We start from the raw sequence: 24,285 nt of genomic DNA, 5'->3' as shown, positions 1-24,285 counted from the left end.
CATGAGGGGGTATTATCCTATGAGCTAAATAACAATGTCCTTGATTATGTTCAGAATTTCGGAATATAAATCTATTTTGTGGAGGATGTATCTGCATAGTACAAGGTGAATATCTTTCTATATTTAGCTTGACAGCTTAGTAAATCTTGACTTTATGTTCTGACTTGAGATTTTGCATAGGCAGCAGTATTCTGTGTCTCTAGCAAGGTAACTGAGATTTATTACACTTGATTAAAAAAAATGTTCATATATTCCATGAATAAAATTTGGAGGGCAATGTTTCATACTGGTCAAACCAAAGTCTTTTCCAAAAGGAGCAGATACTCATCTATAAAGTCTATTTTCAGGATTCTTTTTTTCCTGGGACTGACCTGATTTTCAGGAGACAGTCCCAGCAAAACCATGTTCCAAGTATGTCCCAGGAAGCCCTGTCCCTGTTGCTCCCCAGTGCCTTTAGCTATAGGCACTCCTAATGAGTGCATGCTACACAGCCTGCATGCTACTCTAAGGGTGACCCATGCTTCCAAACGTTCATTGTCATCCACAGCAGCCATTTTACCAGCTACAACTGTATCACTTCCTGCTGAGCTGTGTATCTAAGCTCATCAACTGTGATACCGCCTGCTGAGCAACTCATCATATCATGTGATACTGTATATTCAACTGTGTATGTAATCCTACCCAGAATGATACTGTCTACTTAACTGCTGTATCTAATCCTATCATGTTATTCTGGGTGCTCAGCTGTGTATCTAATCCTATCCAGTATCTTGTCTGCTGCCCCTACCTGATATTGGGGTGTGTTATATACTGGGGAACTAACAGGGGGGTGTAATATACTGGGGACCTATTAGTGGGGTGTGTAATATACTGTGGACCTGATAGTAGGGTGTGTAAAATACTAGGGACCTGATAGTGGGGTGTGTAATATACTGGGGCCTGATAGTGGGGTGTGTAGGATACTGGGGCCTGATAGTGGGGTCTATAATGCTCCTATTGTGTTGTTCTGACTGTAAAATTGTAACTGTAAAATTCTAAAAAAAAAAAAAAAAAAAAAAAAAAGACACTGGTAACAAGCCACACTCCACAAACCCCACCCAATACAGGCCACACCCCACACACTGACTACACCCACAAAAGTGCCCCTGGGGGGGAAAAAAAACTTCAAATGTTGACAACTATGATATTGATGTTCAAGAATTGTTATCTGTTGTATTGTTATATATTATAACTACATTATTAACTGGAGAGGCAACTGGAGAGGCAACATAATTATAACTGGAGAGGCAACAGCTCCTCTATAATCCAGTATAGCACAGACACCTAAATAAATTATACTGCAGACCCCTAAATAAATTTATACCCCATATTTCTGAATACATTTTTACTGCACAACTCTAAATAAATTAATACCCCAGACACCTAGATAAATTTTGTCCCAGAAATCTGAATAATATCCCATATTTAATACCTCATTTATTTCACACTGACAGTGTCACAGAGGTAGGTCTATGACGGTGTCAATACCCACCACGCTCTCTGGCCACTGCGTTTTTTTTTAGGCTGCCTCCGCCCCCCTCGGGAATAATTAACAGACGGCTCATCCTTGGCTGTCAATCATTCTCAGAAGAGGCAGTGGTGGCCTAGAAACACATGGTGGTCTGAGAACGTGGTGAAAGTGCTCATAGATCTGCCTCTTTGACACTGTCAGAGTTACATAAACAATGATTTTTTTCAAAGGCGCAGGCTCACAGAGCCAAGCAAAAGGTACTTATAAGATATCGCTTAGTAGGTCATGGGAAACTTTAATACATTTGTCTTATAACTGCACCCTCCTCACCTCTAACCTCACTCTGTAGTAACCCAGCAGGATTCCCCCTTCCTGGCCATACACAAAACACAATAGTAACAATATCTGACTTGGCCCTCAGTCTTTCTTCATCTAGTAGCCATAGCAAATACTCCCTGACCAATAGGGGGTTAGCCCAGTCTTAGCCCTTAAGTAGGGAGTAGTTCTCAGTCCTGGGTAAGATTTTGTCTCAGTCAGTCTCAATTAGTTTAATTATAGACCACATTAATTGCTGTCTGACAGAGTTTTCTATCAGGGCCTGGCCTTTGTGGACAGGGAACTGATGCTGATGAGGATTGCGCTTGATCTCCTTGGCTAATCTTGAAGGATTAACTCTGCCCGGGGACGGTTTTCCTAGATCTGGCACTCTGTGATATCTTCCGGCAAGAGGCGGTATTCTCTAAACTGTGAGTACGGGTATCTTCTTACAAGTATCTAAAGTCAAGTCACAAGGTCACCCTGACAGACTTCTGTACTACTATAAAGGCCCCTTGGTGGCTGCCTAGCCTCTACAACAAGTCTATTAACATTAAAGCGATCTCTGAGACTTTTGCAACAAGTATCTATATCTCAAGCATAACCTACCTTATCTAAAGAAAAATGCTGGCAATTAGTCTCCTCTGAAAACTGCATTGTGTGAACGTGTTACAAAGTATTAGGGCCCTATTCCACGGGCCAACCAGGGCCCAATCAACTATGTAAACGAGCGCCGATCCGCTAGATCGCCGCTTGTTTACTGGGCCTATTCCACGGCCCGATGATCGTCGAGCGAGGGCTGCAGGGACATCGTTACAGATGTCCTTGCAGCCCTTGCAGCATACATTACCTGTCAGGTCTTCCCCGGGTTCCGCGCACTCTAGCTTCAGAATAACCTGTCAGCTGACAGGCCACTCAGCCAATCACAGGCCGTGGCGGTCCCGGCCTGTGATTGGCTGAGCGCTCCATCATCTGACAGGCCATTCTGAAGCTAGAGCGCTCGGGACCCGGAGTGGAGGAGAAGACCTGCAGGTAATGTATGGTGCTTCTCAAATCGTCGGTTGCCTGCCGTGCACCGCTGTTCGACAGTAGCGATGCGTGGTGGGGGAACAATGATTTTAGGTCTGGCCCTAAATGATCGTTCTCTCTATTCCACCAAGCGATAATCGGCTGAATCTGGCCGAATGGGGCCGATTCGGCCAATTATCGTTCCTGTGGAATAGGGCCCTTAAACTGTACTGTGCCCTTAAGAGACTTTTAAGTCAATTCTTTGCATGGAGAGCATCAGGAGCGCAGGCTCACGAGTCCTTTCATAGACAGGCTATGGCACACTGAGGCAGGTGCAATTTCACCACATGAACTCAGTGTGAACATAAGCAAAAGAGAGTAACTCACCAGGAAAATACCCAGAGATATATGGACAATCTACCCCTGAATGTATTTAAGAAAAATAATCTCCAATCTCCAAGTGGTCTAGATGGCTTTTACATGAACATGTTATTTTCAGGCTATTTTATTGATAACAGTTCTGCCTCAAAACCACATCACAAAAAAGAAACCACACTGGAATAGTTCACAACTTGGTAAGAAGCCATGTTAATGTGGTTTTCTATGATTTAATTATTTTCTTAGTGTCATGCAGATCATTTTTTCTGTCATTCCTACCGTGCAGTCGCTTAATAATTTATACCATTTAATTCTAAGCCCTCCATTCTGTCTGGTATATTAGAAGTATATCCATGGAGAGATTTAGCATGCTAGGAATAGTTCACTGTGAATCACTAACACTTGGGGATTATGCCACTTTGTGTTAATTATGCACCATGAATAATCTTTATGTAAGCATAATGAGGGAGATTTATTATTACTGTCTAAAATTTAGACCAGTTTACAAGAAGCCATACAAGAGAAAGATCCGCCAAAAACAGTGGAACACACTTTATTGTACATTAGGTGCATCATGGTTACCATCTAAGATGCTTTTCTCTTTTTTTAAGCCACCAAGGCTATGTATACTTTGGAACATGTCAATTAAAAATGTTTAAAAAACAACTTTCAGCTGTTAAAATAAAAGCTGCCCTGTAATTTGTTGCTATGAGTTTGTCTTTTAGACAGTTCTGATTGCCTCCGCATGTCTTTGTGATGTGGACAACCTTAGCAGTCAATAGATACAGTATGTTTGTAAAGGCATGTCATAATATAAATATAATAAAGTGAGTGCCTTTGTATACTTTGTCAGCAATTAGTCAACCAATATATTTTGCAAAGCACTCTAACATTTTATAGCTTTCTACGTGTGGTAGGAAGGCATTACAAAAAGTTACAATTTTACAATGAAGTTGCAGAATGGTCTAAAAAAATAATGCATACCATATTGTGGTGTTGGAAACACAGTAAAAGTTTGATATAATATATCATTAGGCTAGGGCCACACTACATTTTTGCAGTCCATTTATTTCATCCGATTAAAAAAGGATGGAAAAACAGATGCAATTGTGTGCAATCTGTTTGTATCTATTTTTACATTGACTTCCATTATAATAATAAAAAAAGGATCAAAAACTGTTGGTTTTTTTTTTAGCGTACACAAAAATGTGGTTGTACGCTGAAAAAACGCTTACGTCTTGATGAGGTTTTTTTTTATAATGGAAGTCAATAGAAAAATGCATCAAAACGGAATGCACACAATTGCATCTGCTTTTCCATTCATTTTTTTACAAAAACGATGTAAATAACAAACTGGAAAAACGTAGTGTGAACACACAACGCCAATAATATTGAAAAGGCGCCCAATTTTGCTATTTTAAAAAATTTAGATTTGTGCCGCAATTTAACTGACTACAATGGCAATACATTGAAGTAAATGGAAATACGGACGTCCAACGCACATAATGTATTGAATAACGGACATTTTTACCGTGGACGTCAAAATAATGAACATGATCATTATTTTCGGACGTCTTTTGCAAACAGCGGACGTTTTTTATTAGTTGTTCACACACAGTTTTTCTTTTCTCGTTGTTCTTTCTTCGTTTTTACTATTAACTTTAATGGACTTTTCAATTAAGCCACATCCAAAGTCCAATTGGTAACCTAATCTAGAATAATGTACCAACAGCCGTCATTGAACTAAGGGGAGGCCAGGCTGCTAAATGATGTCTGTTATTTTAGACTCAAAATGTTTTTTAAACAGAGCTGAAGAAACGTTTTGTGAACATAGCCTTACACTGTCTATGATGAGTTAAACACAATTCACTTTTCCCCAGTATTGCATACTCTTTTCACTGAGCCTTATAAAGTGAAAAGTATTTGAATTGATGTACAGTATTCTGCATTAACGTGTTTGTGCTTAGCAATGTACATTTATCAGAGACAGGAGTAAGTCCTCTCTCGGGTAGTGATCACAAGAGCCATGGAGGTTGTGCACCAAAGATCACTCACAGTAAGATAGCTATCATTTATAGCTAAACTCCCACTAGACATCAACTCCATGACTCCATGACTATAGTGTGTAAGCTGATGCATGCGAGCAGGGCCCTCACTTCTCATGTATGGATAATTATATGTATATCTCTGTAATGTCTATTTTTGTCTATGTATGTACCCCCAGAATTGTAAAGTGCTGCGGAATCTGTTAGCGCTATACAAATAAAAGTTACTATTAAAATTATTATGACCCAGCCATTTACATCAATACTGATCGCAGTGTCAGAAAGGGCAAAGGACTATGTTGATCATCAAGGTTTTCCTGTAAATATAAGCTACACTGACAGGACAATTCCTGCTAGGGCATACATTAGATATTGGATTTAAAGGGGTTTTCTAAGACCCACCTCCAATTTGGTGCATTTTACTACAACCTAATTTGTTGTGTCTTTAGAGCTATCAGTTTTCATCCTGTTAGGGTCCTATTACACGGGCCAATGAAGACCCAATCAATATTGTCAATGAGCACCAATCTGCTAGAACGGCGCTTGTTTACTGGGCCTATTACACGGCCCGATAATCATTTAGCAAGGGCTGCCTGAACATTATTAACGATGTTCATGCAGCCCTTTCCCAAACAGTTATTACTTTACCTGTCCACACTCCTGGTCTTCTCCTGCGCTCCAGCTTCACAGCGGCCTGTCTGAGCTGACAGGCCGCTCATCCAATTACTGACTGTGACTGCTGCGGCCAGTGATTGGCTGAGCACCCTGTCAGCTCAGACAGGTTTCTCTGAAGCTGCAGCACATGGTTCCGAGATGTGTGCAGTGTGCAGGAGAAGATTAGGAGAGTGGACAGGTAAATATTAATTGTTTGGGCAATCGTCAGCCGCACATCGCTATTACACATGCGATGCAGGGTCGGCGGCCGATGATTTAAGTCTGGACCTAAAAAAGGTCTCTAATCCTTTACTGCAGAAAAAGCATTTGACAGAGTGAACTAGGGATTCCTGGGGGCCCAAAATGGTGGACAGGATACTTGCCTTATATTTCAGCCCCAATGCAAAGGTGAAGACAGAAGTAAGTCTAAAACATAGAAACAGGTAACTTATTCATCATATTAATTTTGGATAAAATACTAACCAAAATAAAGACCAAATACTGTGTTAGAATATAGCTTTATTGTTTCTTTCACACTTTTTTTGCTATACTCTTATATGGTTTTCAAAATGCACCAAAAACCGACACAAAAGGCCCATTTTTGTTTTTTGCCTAAGGTTTGTTTTTGTTTTGTTTCTTGTTTATTTCTCCCTAGATTCTAGTTCCTCATGTATCCAAGGATGTAAATTTCAATAGATTTTTCAAAAAGATCACATTTCTATAACAAGCCACTGTTTAAATTAGACCATGATTACAAAAATGTGCTTTTATGGACTTTTTTTTTACACTACCAAAGTTTATTGATGAATTAAATCCAAAACACTGATTACCCATGCTGATGAAGCGTTCAATTGTATGGCCAAGCTTTTTCCCTAGATGTTTTAAAAAAAGGGTACCCTTCAGCTTGTCATGTATAAACCATTGTTTAAAATATAGGGGGAGTAGAACATTGCCAATATGCTTTACATTATTGCCAGATGTCAAATCTCTTACATTGAGACCCTGTCATATATCACTCTTTTGTTGGGCTATTTTTCAGTAATAGGGGTATTATATACTCATGTTGAGAATGTAGAGTATTCTCTTTAATTTCAGTATAATGTTTACATTTATATTTAATGTTAATGTTTTAATGTTAAAGGGGAACTCCACATAAGGAAAATGTGTTTTCTATTAAAAGTACATTGAAAGTTATATAGACGTGTCTATACAATGTATTACCATATCCGTACGGTTCTGCCACACTGATAGCTGATTGAAATCCAGGAAGTGAAGAAAAATGGCTTCTGTGCCAATTCACATTGTCTCCTGCTCCCACTGCTCTCCCACCTTAGGAGACAAATATTCCATGCCTCTGTCTCACATTGTATGTGTTTGCTGAGCACAGGCTGATGATGCAGAGAGAGGGCAGGGCCTGATGTCACAGGAGGCTTGGCTCGATCCCCCAATACCCTGAGTGATCCACCATCTCTGATCCGCCAGAAGCAGCTGCTGCACTGATTTCACTGATTGTGCAAAACTCTGCAGTGAAATTAGGGCTGTGTTCACACATGTTGGAGTTTCATTGCAGTACTGCAGCGTATTGACAAAAATGATGCATTAACAAAAGTAAATGATGCTAAATGGCAGAGAGGATCAGAGCCAGCACTGACAATCCCACATGCCCCCCCAAAAAGGCATAAACAGTATATCCCATGTAAGATAATATGGGATAAACTCCTTATTGTGGGGCTCAACTTCAAAGATAAAAGATGCTCAATCATAATATGTGCGTGGAAATAAAAAGAAAAAAAAAGTTCTTTACTTTATTCCAATATCAACATTACAGCTAGAGAATACAGCGTGCTGTGTGGTGTTACAGGTAGTAACAGTGCGCGGTGCGGGTGGGACCACAATGAAATGATAAAATACTGCAAATAATTCAGTAACACAATGAAACTACAATGTGTAAACACAGCCTAGATGTTCTGTAACAGATGTAGGTGGGGAATGGGCAGGGTGGAGGACTGTGATGAACAGCTGAGGGAAAGTACTGCATTCTAGAACCAGTACTGCATTCTGGGAACTGCTCAACCAGAAAGTACAGAAACACAATACAGAATAACACCCCCCAAAACAAATGGATTTTTTGTAGTTTCAAAACTGGGATAGATAAATAAATAAGGCTATATGCTTCTGCAGAAGGTTCATTTTTTTAACCTCTACCTGGAGTTCCCCTTTAAACCTACATTGATCTTTTATTCTTGAATAGAACATGCCTTTGTCAAATTACTTTATTAGATATATAATGTAAATTGCCAGTTCAAGAAAATGTTGTATAGGTCATAATATAAAAAAGAAAGAGGGGAGACCCCACATGACCGCCTCTTTTATTACCCTGTTTGGCTGCACAAGTATTAATTGTCACACCCTTAACTGTATATAGTATATCACCAAAATAACATTTAGGCTATGTTCCCACATAGTATTTTTGGTCAATACTTTGCAACAAAACCAGGAGTGGATTGAAAACCCAGAAAGGCTATGTTCACACACTGTGGAAATTTAGTGGATTGTCGTCAGGGCAAATAATTGCCATTATTGCCATTGTTTAAAACAACAGCAATTGTTTTGAAATAGCAGCCGTCGTTAAATGGCGACCATCCACTTAGTTTCGATAGTGTATGTACATAGCCTCTCTGTGTTTTTAGTTCACTCTGGGTTTTGGTTATAAAATACTGACTAAAATAATGAGCAAAAATACTGTGTGGGAACATAGCCAAAAACAGTATGCATAGAGAGGGGAAGAATGACCATCCAGAAAGTTGCACTGTAGAGTTTCAGCTGGCAACAGCGGATGGCACGGTGGATTGTGTTCACTGACATTGCTTTCTGGAAGTATTTCTGAGCCCATTCTGTTATTTCCTTGACAGTGGCATTCCTGTTTGAGGTGCAGTGACATTTAAGGGCCCGGAGATCATGAGTATCCAGTAGAGTTTTACATCCTTGACCCTTACGCACAGCGATTGTTCCAGATTATCTGAATCTTTTGATGATGTTATGTATGGTTAATGATGATAACTTGAAATTCTTTGCTATTTTACGCTGGGTAACACCATCCTGGTATTGCGGCACTATCTTTCTGCACAACAATGGTGGAATTGGTGCTCCTCATACCATCTTGGCTTCAGAGAGACACTGACACTCTGAGTAGCGCTTTTTATACCCAAACATATTGTCAATTCACCTAATTATTATTGGTCTTCCAGCTGTTCGTTATGTGCTCGATGTCATTTTTCCAGCCACTTCTTGCTACTTGTCCCAACTTTTTTGGGATTTGTAGACACTGTAAAATTTTAAAACAACATATTTTTCACTTAAAATAATACGTTCTCTCAGTTTGAACTTTTCATCTATGATTTGTCTTCTATTCTGAATAAAATATTAGATGTTGGCACCCCCACATCATTGCATTCAGTTTTTATTCACAATTTGTTTAGTTTCCCAACTTTTTTTTGGAATTGAGGTTGTATAAACTAGTGGTCCAAGTGGACTGATAGTTGTTACCCTGCTGCTGCAACTGCAGTATCTAAGGAATTTGACAATGTTTTCATTGGCACCCTGCACATGCCTAAGCTATGCAATTTTCATAACTCCTATTGACTTTGGAGCTATGCCCTGTACATAACTTTATGAGATAAGTATTACTGTCATTTGTAGTAACATTTGACATGTCATCAGATCGTACCAGGTCTCATTTCTGACTCCTGCTGCAATCCTGAGATACAGCTTGAGGAATAAGAAGCAGCATCTCTCCCTGACTGTTAATAATAGATTGTACAGGAGAGAACAAATTATATTTCATTTACAGCCAGAGAGAGATGCTCGCTGCTTTTCACTCCCCCTTTCCCCAGCTTTATCTCAGAATCATAGAAGGTTTCAGGAGTAATACCCAGTGCGATCAGTAACTTTATCTTCCCGGCTGCAGGGGGTTATTACATACATACTCATAGCTGGATGACAATCCTGCTGCGAGTATTAATCACATTGGAAATGACAGAATTATCCACAGCTGATTTCGCTGCAAACTGGCTGCATGAAATCCCCTGTGGATACGTTACGTGTGAATCTAGCCTAAAACTAGTTCTGTCAGGTGCCACAATTAGTGTAATTAGCTGTTGTGCCCTACTCCAGCCACTAGGTGTCTCACTCCCCCTGTGCACAGCTGCAGTTGGGGAAGGAAGGTTTAGCCTGCCACACACCACTTCCTGGAAAGTTAGTTAGTTGTGTTCCAGCCAGAGAAAACCTATTTCCAGTGCCAGACACTACAGTAGTCATGCACTGCTGAACCCAACCTTGGGGTAACTGAGTTACAAGAGTAAACCCCTTGCCTGTGCTGTGGATTCATACTTCAGGACAGTCACCCCCTTAAGGAGACAGGAAAAAGGCTAATCCACAGTAGAGCACAGATTCAAGTAAGCTGCTCTGTACTGACTACGCTCATCTTTGTAGGATAGCTTCTACTAGTTAGCTTCACCCAAAGACAGAGGCCTGGACCCTGCACCTCACATTAGCTCTACCAAAGGTACGGTGCCTGTGTAACCCCAAAACACCAGAGCTCACCAGTATCCAGCATCCCAGGCCAAGGCACAATTACCATTTTAATGAATTACCCATGTTTCACTTGTGTATAAATAGTAGTACTGATAGCACTTTGATTATGCTTGAGAAAGACCTGATTGTAAGGTTGAAACGTTGCATCCTATGACACTGTTGAAATCAATTAACGTGACTTTTTTTGTTCTACAACTTGAAGTGATGCCATGTTTCTGGATTTGACTACAAATGACTGGAACGCTTAAACCAAGCAGGTCAGTAGGGGTTGGTAAGTCATGTTTTATCGAGATGGGAATACCTTTTGAAGTTAAAATTAGCTAAGTCACTGGGGTAAAAATACACCTAAGGTCAACAAATAAAGTGTGATCAAGAATGGACATTGATCTTAAGCTGTCTTTAGCAGCTAGGATGTTGTAGCAGGTATTTTAATGTCTGGTCATAAGGTGATTAATGTTGTCCCCTAGCCCCTATCTCAATGTAAATATGGGCATCTTTCAACTGCACATTTAGTAAACCATACCCACTGAAGGACCCACATAACAGGGACACTAATAACCTAAACTAACAAACATATCAGTTTGTGTACATAGGACTTTATCCTTAAACATAACTCACCTTGATATATCCCTATTCACTACAAGTAGCCATACACAGGGCCGCCATCAGAAATTTCGGGGCCCCATACAGCCAAAATGTCAGGGCCCCCCATAAGCAAAAGCAATAATCCCATAAATTGAAGTGGCATGCAGACATGCGCGTCGGCGCTCGCTTGCTGTGAAGATCGGGCCTTTTAATAGGGGCTTAGTGCATTAGGCTTACGCTTTACGAAACATCAGACAGACCGGGAACAGAACAGGCAGGACAGGGACAAAATCAGAAACCGCACAATAGTCTGAGGTACAAGCCGAGTCAGAACCAGAGACAAGTACACACAACAAGCCAAGGTCAAGCCAGGAGAGTAAAGTGACGTCCAAAACAGCAGGCAAAGGGAACAGGGCAAACAGTCAGAATCAAGGAAAAGCTGAGTACTTAAAAACACTAGTGATGGCTAAAGAGGGACCAATCACAGGCGGCTATGGTCAGCAGCTGTCTGTTTAAATAGAGCACCCAAAACAGCCTGATTGGCCCAGTATTGCTGCCTTTTCATTGGCGGATTGTTCCCCTCTTGCCCTGATGTCGCCTGGGCTGGTTGCTTGGGAATCAGAGAGCCACACAAAGTATGGATTTGCTGTGGGAGTGGACGCAGTGACAGATCACTGCTTACTATAACAGAGCAGAACACCTGTCAAAATAACTTACTGCACCTATTCCTTACTGCTCCTAGCTTTGTCTTTGGCTATACTGCAGTCTTTAGTAACCGTCACATGATCACTTGAGATTGCGGTGCAGAGGAAGATGCCATACAAAGAGGAGTGGGAAGCGGCTGCGTTCCCACATTGTGTTTGTTAAAAACTGTGAACTTTCAGCACTTTGTGAACGTACTTCCCCACTGTCCTAGCCATCTCTGCTAGTATATGCGCTTGTAAACAGGATTCGCCTGTGTGACTCTACTCTTATTGTAAATCCATAAAGCAGAAAACCATTAGACTACATGGCAGTTTTTGACCCACGGCCAGAAGTGGATCCAGCAAGAAGCAGAAGTACACGTCCTTCCTTTATATTCCTCATTCCTTTCTAATCCACATTTCGCTTTGGAACAAAAACTACGGTGTGTCACCAGCCTCAACGTGACCGCAATAATGTCTTGTATTATAGATCTACAATAAAACTGTGACTTTTAAAGGAAAACTATCAGCAGGTTCATCCATATGACCGTCCTGCTGATCTATCACTGTAGCCGCCTCGCTCCTCATTCCGGCGCAGTCTCCTTATTTTTCTAGGTTCTGCTGTTTTGAAGCCAAAATAAATTTTAAATAAATTTAAATTTTAAAAAAATGCAAATGAGTTCTTTTAATGCACTGGGGAAGTTTCTCGGCCCCTCAGTGCACCGTCCCACCTGCACGCTGGTTGTGAAGTGCACACTTACTTACACATACGCAATTATGCAAAAGCAGACACGTCTCGTTCTCACACATGAGCTGTTCAAACTGCGTACTCTGGATGGCGCAGGGACAAGACATGTCTGCTTATGGATAACTGAGTATGTATAAGGCCCCATTCACACGTCCGTGTCAGTTTGTACTGTCAGGAAATCCTGATCAGGAGGCCTCAAATGGCATCAGGAAAGTATCAGGATTTCCTGACAATAATCCGTTTTTACCTTCAGGATTTCCTGATCATAAGAAAAAATAGGACATGATGTGAGATGTAGTTCTGCAAACTGTATGGTCACAGCTTGCAGAACTACAACTCTCATCATGCTTGGCTGACAGGTCATGATGGGAGTTGTACTTCTGCAGCCTGGATGGCCACAGGCTGCAGAAGCACAACTCCCATCATGACCTGTCAGCAGGACAGTATATCGGTTGTTCCAGTGCTGGATTTGCAGATCGGGCGGCGCTGCTCAGGTCCAGGGAGGGGAGGAGGAGGCAGCAGGAGTCCGGGACACACCGGGAGCAGCGGCAGAAGGAGGCCTGGGGCAGCCGACTTGTGAGGTTCGGGTGAGTGGAACTCCGGATGCTTTCCTGATGTGCATCAGGAAAGCACCAAGGACTTCAAGGCTCCCATAGACACCTATGGGGGCATTTGGGACGGAATTCCAGACAAAAATAGGACCGATTCCGGAAAAATCTGTCGATGGGTCCAAAAATCGAGATTTTCCGGACATATGAAGGGGGCCTAAGTAAGTGTGCACTTTACAACCAGCATGCAGGTGGGACAGTGTACTGAGGGGCCGAGGAACTTCCCAGTGCATTAAAGGAACTCATTTGCATTTTTATTTTGGATTTATTTTGGCTTTAAAACAGCAGAACCTAGAAAAATAAGCAGACTGCGCCGGAATGAGGAGCGAGGAGTGAGGCGGCTACAGTGATAGATCAGCAGGACGGCCATATGGAACTTGCTGAGCTTCATCTACACTACAGAATCCTACATATACCAAATCCTACAGTCATACACACAGGTTATATACTTGTACACACACACATGAACATGGGCTCTTTACATACCGTATATACCGTATATATCTATCAGATACACATAACAGACATACCTATATACATTACACACTTTAAATTTAGTCCAGGAGGAATAACAGAGCAGGAGCAGAACACGAGGTATAAGAGAATAAAGCTTCCTAATACTGGCATACAAGAAGTCCTAGGTAAGTATGTAAGCCCCAATGTTTAATAATCCAGGAGACATATTTCATAGTCAGGCTGCAGTAGCTAATCTACAGAATCCTAAACATATTGCCAGTCACACACACATGATATATACTTGTACACACACATACACACATGTGCACTTTACACACCATACATCATATGCAAACCAGACATACTTGTATACATTACATACGGTCACACACACACACACACACACAGGATATATACTTGTACACACACAGGATATATACTTATGTACACACATACAGGATATATACTTGTACACACACAGGATATATACTTATGTACACACACACAGGATATATACTTATGTACACACACACAGAGGATATATACTTGTACACACACACACAATATATACTTGTACACACACACAGGATATATACTTGTACACACACACACAGGATGTATACTTGTACACACACACACACACACACGATATATACTTGTATACACACATGTGCACTTTACACACCATACATCATATGCAAACCAGACATACTTGTATACATTACATACGGTCACACACACAAGATATATACTTGTACACACACAGGATATATACTTGTACACACACACACAGGATCTATACTTGTACACACACACACAGGATATATACTTGTACACACACACACACGATATATACTTGTGTACACACACACACACACGATATATACTTGTACACACACACACAGGATATATACTTGTACACACACACACACAGGATATATACTTGTACACACACACACAGGATATATACTTGTACACACACACACACACACACAGGATATATACTTGTACACACACAGGATATATACTTGTACACACACACACACACACGATATATACTTGTGTACACACACAGGATATATACTTGTACACACACACACGATATATACTTGTACACACACACTCTCTCTCTCTCTTACTCTGTGTGCAGGGAAGCACAGGGGGCCATGCTCTGGAGTCCTCAGCTTCCTGTCTTCTCCTCCTCACAGGCGGCTCTGGCCCCTCCCCCTCCTCTTTCTCTAATGTCGGGACTTTAGAAGAGAGGAGGAAGTAGCCAGTAAAGGTAATGGAGGGCGGGGGAGGGCCCCGGGATAGGGAGGAGGGGGCCCAGTCTGTGTAGAAACCTTCCTGTCTGTCTATAGTGTATAGACACAGACAGGCAGGAGGAAACTGTGTGCGGTACAGCTGTCAGGTGGCCGGGCCCCTCTGAGCTTAGTCTGAGCCCGGGCCCCTGACAACTGTACCGCCAATACTGCCCTGATGGCGGCCCTGGCCATACAGTAAAGTATTCCTATTTTATTGTGTTTGACACAAACACAGCCTGATTTATTCAATTAATGTGTGCTGTATCTGTCTATTCATGTTTAATGAAGTTTAGATGAGTATTTAAAAAAAAAAATTACATTAGATCCATATCCCAAAATTTAATTTATATCTATGTATGTACCTATTTAATTATTTACTTAAAAAGAGATTCAGTAACTTAGTAATAGTTAAGCATCTGTAGACAGCTGTTTTAGAGTAAAGCTAAAAATAAAATAAAGATAAAATGTGTAGAAAAGGAAACAGTATTCAGGATTCTCTTTAAAGGGGTATTCCCCCCAAGAGCTAAAATATGAAATGCCCCCAAACCTAGCTGATCTTACTCACCAAGTCCCCCTGAGTATTTTGAGATGTCTCCCGCCTTTCTAGCTGCTGCCGTTCCTGAGAAAAAGTTTTTCTAAAAGACGATCTATAACAAAGATAGGAAACTACATTTCCCATCATACATTGCTTCTCTCTGATTGGTCCGTGATGCAGCAGATCTGATGATGATGTAGTTCTCTAACAGAAATCCTGATCTAAAGAGCTGCAGCAGAGGTGTGGAGCTGGCTCTCTGTAGTACATGAACACTATGCTGGGAGTTGCAGTTCCTCAGCAGCTATCAGTAATATAAAGCTCTCTCTGCATCATATTACCGATAGCTGATGAGCAACTACAACTCCCAGCATAGTGCTCAGCAGCCAGACAACAACTTATGATCTATCAAAGTAGGCTCCAGTATAAAATCCATACTGATGCCCCCGCATTCCCTGCTGATCGCACCCCTTCCCCCCCCCCCTCCCACACGCACACACTGTATACTGCTCTCCCTGCTGATCGGACCCCCCACCCACCTTCACACACTGTAAGCTGCTCCCCCCGGCACACACTGCTCCCTTCCATACTGATGCCCACCCCACTTATCATGCCAGGTCCGTCCCTGCTGCTTCTCACCCGGCATGCCCCCCTCCAAACACACACTTATGAAGCCCGGTCGGTCCCTGCTGCTTCTCACCCAGCATCAAGTCAGGTCTGTCCCTGCTGCTTCTGCCTTTACAGTGAATGGCTTGTCGGCTCTGCTTCATCACGTGTAGCAGAGCCGATCGCAGATATAAACCCTCAAAGATAACAGCCCGGCTCTGTCCCTGCTGCGATCAGCTCTGCTGCACGTGATGAAGCAGAGCAGACAAGCCATTCATTGTAAAGGCAGAAGCAGCAGGGACGGACCTGACTTGATGCTGGGTGAGAAGCAGCAGGGACCGACCGGGCTTCATAAGTGTGTGTGTGTGGAGGGAGGTGCCGCTGGGAGCCGTGTCTTACCTGCCGTATCTCTCTGATGTCGGGTGAGTCGTATGAGTTGTGGGGGGGGGATGGGGTGCCGCTGGGGCCGTCTCTCTGATGCCGGGTGAGTCGGATGAGATGCGGGAAGGGGGTGGTGGATGGGGGGCCGCTGGGTCTGTCTCTCTGATGCCGGTTGAGTCGGATGAGATGCGGGGGGGGGGGGGGTGCCGCTGGGGCCGTCTCTCTGATGCCGGGTGAGTTGGGGGGGGATGGGGTTACACACTGTGTCCTCCCTCACTTCAGCGTGCTGGGTTAGAAGCACTAACTCGGCTAATTAAAGAGACTGAGGACACGTGATGCCGTCTCGGAGGGTGAGGTCCAGGAGCAGGAAGTGTGTCGGGTTGGACTGAGAGCTGATGATTCTATGTCTTCCCTGGTGGTGAATGCATCTAGACAACAGCAAAACTGTGCAGAATCCATAATAACTTTATATTGGAAAGATGTAAAGCTTCGGGTGAGCAATGTATTAATGCAAAAATAATTTTGGGGGGAATACCCCTTTAAAACAATTGTGTTTGTATATGATCTTGTTAATAAACCATGTTTCAGCCCACCAGAGTTTAGCCGGTATCTGCTACGTCCTGCTCTCACTTCTTGGTTTGGCGAGGGTGTAGTGAAAGCAGGACGCAGCGATGCTAAACCAACTCAGTTCTTCATCTCTTTCTCCCACTGAGATCCCAGATGGCCCCATGGACAGTCCACAAGCCCTAGAACTTTCTAGGATCTGAGAAGGTGACATAACACATAGTACAGGGCAAAATTGCAATTTTGCTTATAAAAAGAAGAGATGAGCGAATCTTTTAAAAATTGGGTTTGCGATGTTTGTGAACTTTGCAAACTGAATCTATACTTACCTCTATGTGCTCCTTGTGCTGTTCCTTGTCTTCAGCCGACTTTAACCCGCTCAGGCAATCACTGACTGAAGGACAGTGCCACAGCCAGTGATCGGCTGAGCATGCTGTCACTCTTGTGAGAGTTTGAGAGTTACAGCCTGTTCAGTCAATCACTGGCCGTGGCACTATCCCTTCAGTCAGTCAGTAATTGGCTGAGAGGGATGTCACTCTCAGCTCAGCCAATCACTAAGAAAGAACAGCACCATGGCCAGTGACTGAAAGAATTTTCTGAGAGGTGGTGCTCAAAAAACCATCCACCCATTATTTATCACGTATGATAATCTAACATATCATGTTCATGTATGAAAAATGATATATTTTATCGATGAGAATTCCTATAAAATATCAATGAATGCCTTATAAGCTTTCTTGACTAATGTTCCAATAGTATTGAAGACATTTGCTGTGTTATTATTACTATTTTAAGTATTGTTTTTAATTATGAATTTTGAAATATTTTACCAACATATTCCTTAAGGGTGGGTTCACACTACGGAATTCTCGCAGATAAATTCCGCGGAATTCCGTCAGCTGTCCGCGCGCCTTGCCGCCAGCTCCATAGACACCATTCTATGGGCCAGCGTATTCCCGATAGCGGAATACGCCGGCCCATAGAATGGTGTCTATGGAGCCGGCGGAAAGGCGCGGACAGACAGCGGAATTCCGCAGATATTATCCGCGAGAATTCCGTAGTGTCAACCCACCCTAATACAGGGGTGTCAAGCTCAGGCCCTCCAGCTGTTGCAAAATTTCAATTCCCATCATGCCTAGAAAGTCAAGGCTTTAGCTTTGGCTGTCTAGGCATGATGGGAATTGTAGCTTTGTAACAGCTGGAGGGCCTGAGTTTGACACCTGTGCTGTAATGCTATACAAATAAAGAGAAAATAGGTCTTTTTTAATCTAATACTTCGCAAAAATTGTATGACTAATGTAGGACCATTATAGTAGTTATTAAAGGGAGTTACTTTCCAATAACTGAAAATTGTACAGTAGATACTGTATATGCAAAATAGATTTACTTGAGTTACTAATCTAATATTTTAACTATATAATATGCTGATTGGTTTTATAAGTGATAACAAATCTAACTGTATGTATGACCTATTCAGTTTAACAACATTAGGTCAGATGGTGAAGGTAGTAATTTTAACATTAGAGGTTAAACAGCAGATGGACTAGTGTACAGAGGGCACAGCCTATGAATTTGTGGCTAGTGAAATAAATTAGCCATTTAAACCTACAGACAAGACATCCACAAGACATGAATCAAATTAATGTGTTTTCCTATTCCTTCAGAGGCAACAACATGCATCATTCTCACAAGTGTGTGTGTCAACTGCATTACTAGGTAATTACTACAAGATGCAGCAACTGCTCCAGCATGGAATCTGAACATTTTCTCCCAACCTTAATAAAGAATTATCTTTGAAAAATTAAAACACAATAGACAGAAAATAAAACACTTAACACACAAATTATCAATTAAAGGGGAGCTTTGGTCCTTTAATTTTTTATATATTGTTGCACTTATATAGAACATAATAAAGAGCCTATTCTTACCTATCCATGCTCCCCTGGGGTCCTTCTATTGTTTGATCGGGTCCCCTGTTGAACAAAGTTGCCATCACTTCTAAGGTGGACTTGTCTCAGCAGTGGCCGCGCACTCAGCCAATCACAGACCTATAGAAGTGCAGCAATACATAAAACTATTAAAGGGCCAGAGTACCCCTTTGAAAGGATAACACAGATCATCAGGCTGAGCGAAGGTGTCCTGCTCAGTGTTATCCTATAGCGGTTGTAATACCAATAATGATTAGATTTTTGTACATACATTTTGGTTACATAAAATTTACAGTATTTACCATTTACATGCAGATTTCTGATTTATGCCAGCCACCAGCAATAATTGGCCTTAATTTGTCAACAGCAATTCATGATCCAAACTGCTGACATTGTTAGATCAAGGAGACACATGATTTTCGAGCTTCTAGAAAGAAGAAAATTGCTTTTATTTTATTTAAAAAAAAAAAAAGAGTCAAAGCGGATTTCACAAACTCATGAAGCAAGCTGTAACACCTTGTCTCTCCCCTGACCCTGCTTGAGACTGAGCTTTCAGATGTCAATCAAGAAAGGAGGGAAACCACTTCCCTCCAAGCCCATCACTGCTAACTTTCTGCCATCCACGAATGCTTCTGAGGCTTCTTCAGTGTGTCCTTAAAGAGGATGTACCATCAGGACGGCGCCATCACGGGGAAGCTGGTGCCGCAGACTGTTTTTTGAACCAGGTCCCGTTTCCTGTGTAGGGCGCCGTTCTATCCACGGGTATCGGGCCGAGGCTGAAGCACAGGAGGCGGGCTGGCCCGCCCCCAGTGGTAGGAATTCCCCATCCCTTTATGACGCTGTTCCATTAGAATCCCCTCTACTGGAACCGGGCTGCGGTTCAAAAATCGGACCGCAGCACCGACTTTCCTGTGACGGTGCCTTTATATCCGTGGGTCATATTAAAGAAAATGTACCTGATGGTACATCCTCTTTAAGAATCCGATATGGTGAGAGTACACAGCAGCAAATATCTCCTCACACAGGACAGAGCAGGTTACACACTGGCACACGAGAGGTGGCAGGTCTTCCAGGCCATGGGTGAAATAGTCTAACATGGCCTGTACACCGTGACATTAAGCCCTACAGCACCTATTACATACAGTATGCAGCAGAACTGTTGGACATAGGCATACAGCCCATAGATGCAGTGGAAAGGGTCCACCTATCCAGCCCTGACAATTACTGCCACAGAACAGACTAATATCTCAAGGGATAATATAGACACCAGGTCGTGTCCGGCACCTCCCCCTCCTCCCTCCCCTTATCCTGTGAATGGAATAAATGCTAAGCCATTGCATCTACCGGGTGAGTGCTGATCCTTTTTCTACTTAAGAAAGCAAAAAGGAATTAGTGAAATCCCCAGTACCTGATGACTCACTGGACTCAGTCTATTCGCAGAAAGCATTGCCCTCTGCTCAGCTGGACCAGGACTTTCCACCTCTGGGGGTTTCACAGTCTCGTTCATACAAGGCCAGTATCCCAGATCTTACCTCTCCAAATGCAGCTGCCTCTACTTTGAAACAAAATCCTGAACTGTAGGGCTAACCCTGTTGACAATAAAATCTAATATGGAAGCAATAGGTAATGATCTGAAAGCTGAATGGCACACTGATTTATGTGTGGTTAAAAATTATATTCCTGTTCTTCAAAGATGGCTGATATGGAGCTGATCATAGCTGATATGACAGTAACTCTTTCACGTTTCAGGAAAAAACTAAGCGCCAATCTTTAGCATAAAGAGCCCAAGCAAGTATGTTGGACGGTATAGTATTAGACTGAGAAGCCATTCAAAATCAGCATGTCCTCAACATTTATCCATTGCTCTGAATGTTGAATTGGTTAGTTGATGTTCACACGCTGTGTAAACAACGGCTGTTGTTTTGAATATCAAACATCGGTTGTTGTTTTGAGTGCAAATTGCATTGACATCTATGGAGAATGGCTGGAAATAATTGTCATGATCATTAATTCAATGGCCGTAGCAAACAAAGGCCGTTGTTCAATACACTGTGTGAACAACGGCTGTTGTTTGCATTGACTTCAATGCAAATCATTTTATTATTATAAAGAATGGCTGTTGTGTAAATTGAAAACAAAAAGTATGTTGTGTGAACATAACATTATTCTGATTTGTCTCTATGTACCTTAAGACAGCAAACTCTATTAAAACCATTGCTTTCTGTTCTTCAGACTAAGAAAATACTTTATAAGTGTCTCTATCCTTTTGCACTAGTTGTAAAAAAAAAGGTGATAACCCATAGCTGCACCAGGATGTTACTGAACGTCCTGGTTCTGCTAGGGGAGTTCAGAGGGGGGTCGCTCGATGACCCTGCTCTGAACTGCTGCGATCCTGGGTGCTATATGCAGCCCTGGACCACGGCTATTAGCGGGCACGGTCCGATCGCCGTGCCCGCTAATAAAGTATTTAAATGCAGCTGTCAAAGTTGACAGCTGCATCTAAGTACTTGCTCTCCCTCATACCCGGTGGCCTAGTAGGGGGCACGTCTGCATCTGCTCTTATACAAGTTCCATATCGTTGTAATCGTAACAACGTAAGGGAACATGTATAACAAGTCAGTTTTACCCTAAGGTGAATTGGCGTTACCCCCCCCCCCCCATAAAAAAAAATATATAATTTTATAAATATAATTTTTTTCTGGTTTCAAGGCATATTTTAGGCAAAAATTACATTGCACAGTACAATTAATGGGGCAAAAATAAGGGCTCATCTGGGTCTCTAGGTGGAAAAATGCACGCGCTATGGCCTTATATACACAAGGAGGAAAAAACAAAAGTGCAAAAATGAAAACTGGCTGTTTCCCCTGAGGGTTAAACAAGTGATGCTCTGATCCCTAGAAGACCCCCTGGAATTTCTTAAAACTCTCACACCTGTTTAATTTATGAATTGTGATACTTCAGGACCCATGTACCCCACAGGACTTTGATCATCTTTTAAGCCTTGGTGCTCATCCAAAAATGGTCTGTCCATCTTCAGGTGGTGTTATGCAATCACCCCAAAAAAAAGACCACGTTCTCAACAAGAAGAGGACTTTAAGCCTCATGTACTGTATATTGCAGCAAATGTTTGCATATTATATGTTTTCTGTATTTTTCCCCACTATGCTTATGAATGCAGGATGTTGGGGGAGGGGATATCTCTGGCACCCTGTTTACTTTAAAGCCTTGAAGCCCCTCTTTGTGTTGGTATTATTTGTGTTTTATCTTACTACTAAGCGACATGGTTGCCTTAACCATTTTACCCCGACTAGGGATTGGCCTGGGAAATTCTTCACATTTGAAGTTTTTTTTGCTGCCACCTTTTGTGCCCTTGTGACCGTTTCTTTAAGATGCTTGTTTTTGTTACAGGTTTGTGGTAGTTGTTTCCCCCCTTTCCTTGTATGTCAGAGGTCCTTTTCTGTAGCAAGGAATTTTGTCTTGCCCTGGCCCAGTTTTTGAAGCTTACTCTTAGGTACCATGGCTGACATAAAGTTTGTTTCCATTAACGTTAAGGGATTTAACGTTGAAAGATCTCAGATTTTATATACTCTCCACAAACAAAGGGTGCAAATGATATGTCTGCAAGTGACACATTTTAAGACAAATCAGAACCCTAATATACAGACTCTCATAAAATCATTATGAATTACAAGCTGTTGTAACAGTTCATGCTTCATTACCCAAGTCTCTTCAATGACTGTCCTATGATGGCCCTTTGAAACCGATAAAGGGCAACCCCACATTTCAGCCAGCCTTGGAGGCTTCCGTGTTTCTTGGAATTTTTTGTACATAAGGTGCACATTTTCATAGCTTTATGGTTGTGGATCACTTAAAACCCTAACAGAATATAGGGCCACCTTACCTGCACTCCTCAACACACTATATGGAATATATCCAATTAAGCCTTTTTTCTAGCTACACAAAATTGAGTTTAATTTGCTTACATTCCCTACTGATTTCAAAGATATTTTCTTAGCAAATGCCCTTTCAAAAGAGATAATCTCTATTCTGTACTCTCTGCTCCTTGACATATATCATAAGAAGCCATTATCTTATTTGCAGAATTGGAGTAGGGAGTTGTATAGAGAGATTTCCCAGCAGTATTGGAATAAAGTTCCAACTATGTGCTTGAAGACATCTATTTCCTGTAGAGTGCAGGAGACTAACTTTAAGCTCCTGACATGTTGAAAAAGGATTGGTTGGTACATGGTCTCCATAGTCCTTCAAAGATGTTTGTGAAGAGCTCTGAGGCCTGCTGGAGATGTAATACTGAGAGAGGACCTTTATCCACATTTGGTGGAAATGCCTGCCCATCTATGCTTTTTGAACTACAGTATTAGAAATGATTATTAAACTTAATGGTATAAAATTAGATAACAATCCAGCTCCCCTACTGTTATCTATAGTTACCATCCCACTTAAACATTTTTCTAAATCATTGTCGAGATTTCTCCTTATGGCAGCACGCTCGGTTACTGTATTTACCATTTGTAGAAAAGCATGCGGCCTCCACAGATCTGAGTGGCTTGCTGAAGTAGCCTTCCTGTATAGAAAGGAAGAATTAGTAGCTGATTCTAAAAAGCTACACATACAGATGACTATAAAGCGCTTTGTTCAACCACACCAAGGACCTTCCAAGGGCTACATAGCGGCCCTCTCTCATTTGTGTTAGCTCTTTAGGATTCTTCCCCCTTGAACTCTCTGGACTTTTGCCTTTATAAGGTCATGTCTTTGGCATTGCCAGAAGGAACAGTTAATACTGGGCCTGGGACAGACAATAATTATATAATGCTACCTCTGATATGTCTTGGAATCGCTAAAGAGCAAGTTTTGTATACTTAACGCTTGTACTAGATATACAGTGGAACTAATGGTGTTTATATAGTTTTTTTGTATTATTTTGTATCCATTTCTTTATTATGAAGCTCTCTCTCTATTTTTTACAATTTGTATTCTCTCTGCTCTGTAAGGGTGTAATCTTGGCCTCTGATTTATTACTGATAAATGCATTATAAGCTTACCTCTACTTTCCCCTCCAGTTTATTCTACCCCGTCATTTTCCCCTTCCCCTTTTCCACTCCTTTTTTGATATTTTGTTATTCTTGTATATTTCTTTGTTGTTGTTGTTGTTGTTATTATTATTTTTGAATGAAAAAAGTCAATAAAAACTGAATGTATTGAAAAAGTGTTTGCTGAACTTTGTGTAGCTTGCTGTTTCCTAAACGTGTTTGATATGAATTTGAATTATGACTGCAAGACAGGTCACAAAAAAGTGCTTTACTTCACTAATGGTCTAGTGGCTAAATGGATGACAATCTCTGAAGCCATGGTTAAAAATCTAGTTAAAA

The sequence above is a fragment of the Dendropsophus ebraccatus genome, chromosome 1 (assembly GCF_027789765.1).
Source record: "Dendropsophus ebraccatus isolate aDenEbr1 chromosome 1, aDenEbr1.pat, whole genome shotgun sequence".
NCBI classification, from domain to species: Eukaryota; Metazoa; Chordata; class Amphibia; order Anura; family Hylidae; genus Dendropsophus; species Dendropsophus ebraccatus.
This window is presented reverse-complemented; position numbering follows the sequence as displayed.